This window comes from Lupinus angustifolius, chromosome LG16, assembly GCF_001865875.1.
Source record: "Lupinus angustifolius cultivar Tanjil chromosome LG16, LupAngTanjil_v1.0, whole genome shotgun sequence".
Classification (NCBI taxonomy): Eukaryota; Viridiplantae; Streptophyta; class Magnoliopsida; order Fabales; family Fabaceae; genus Lupinus; species Lupinus angustifolius.
The window spans coordinates 7,095,680-7,097,041 of NC_032024.1; the positions used below are offsets into that span (position 1 = coordinate 7,095,680).

General features: G+C 38.9%; 1 long non-coding RNA gene across 1 annotated transcript in view; it reads right to left on the reverse strand.

Moving 5' to 3' along the window:
• LOC109329584 overlaps positions 1 to 1,362 on the reverse strand; it is a 7,139-nt gene that overhangs the window by 123 nt on the left and 5,654 nt on the right. The window lies entirely within an intron of this gene.

Below are 1,362 nucleotides of genomic sequence, written 5' to 3' on the forward strand. Positions count from 1 at the left end.
TCTCGTAGGAATCAACTCATCTCTCTCATTTCTCACCACTGTAATTCCTGTCTTCTTTGGAACCACCTGAACTGGGCTCACCCAATGACTATCAGAAATGGGATATATAATCCCAGCTTGTAAAAGCTTTGTGACCTCTTTCTTCACAACTTCAAGGATGACTGGATTGAGTCTCCTTTGTGGTTGTCTCATTGGTTTAGCTCCATCTTCCAAGAGTATCCTATGCATGCACATAGATGGGCTAATACCAGGAATATCAGCAAAGGTCCAACCAATTGCCTTCTTATGCTTCTTCAGCACTTGCAACAACTTCTCCTCTTGATCAGCATCAAGGGAGGTGGAAACAATAACAGGAAGCTTCTCATCATCCTATAAGTATGCAAACTTGAGGTTTTCAGGCAAAGGTTTAAGCTCCAACATAGGTGCCTGCAAAACAGATGGAACCAAAGTAGCAGACAGAGATTCTGCAGCTTGTACCTGGACAAGTAAATCAGATTGATGTTTGTAGCAATTGGGTTAGTGCAATTTGATTCTATAATATTTGGATCAACAGAAATATGCAGAAACTCATCAATACAAGAATTACACATTTCAGAATTAGTGCATGTGTGACAAGTGTATGAGTCTATCAATGACATAGAATAAAAATCATTAAGGAAATCAAAGATATGCTCATTGGTTAACTCATCAAGTAAATCAATATGAAACACAGAATGGTCCTCAGATGGATGCTTCATAGCATCAAAAATATTAAATCGGACCACAATATCACCAAACATCAGCATAATGGTCAGTTGCGGTACAAATGCCAGAAACTCGTGCTGCAAGTGGAGATTTTTGCTGATTTATGGCAAGTTGAGTGGCCAAGGTAGCAAGGGAGTCAATTTTTTTCTCAATTTTATCTTGCTTCACCGAATCTGTCCCAACATCATGGACACCTCTGACTACTATACCATCACTACTTCTTGCACTGAACTGTTGAGAGTTGGAAGACATCTTCTCAATGAAACCTCTAGCCTCAAATGGGGTCATATCTCTAAGTGCACTACCACTAGCGAATATACGATTAATCACATAGCAAGCTGTATGCACTACATCAGCCCGAAAATATTTAGGAACCTTGCTTTCATTTAGCATGGTTCTAGCCAGCTCCTCTAAGACTCGATTCTTGCTCTCAACAACTCCATTTTGTTGAGGGGTTTGAGGGGCCGAAAATTGATGCATAATACCATATTTATTACAGAATTGTGACAAGTGTATGAGTCTATCAATGACATAGAATAAAAATCATTAAGGAAATCAAAGATATGCTCATTGGTTAACTCATCAAGTAAATCAATATGAAACACAGAATGGTCCTCA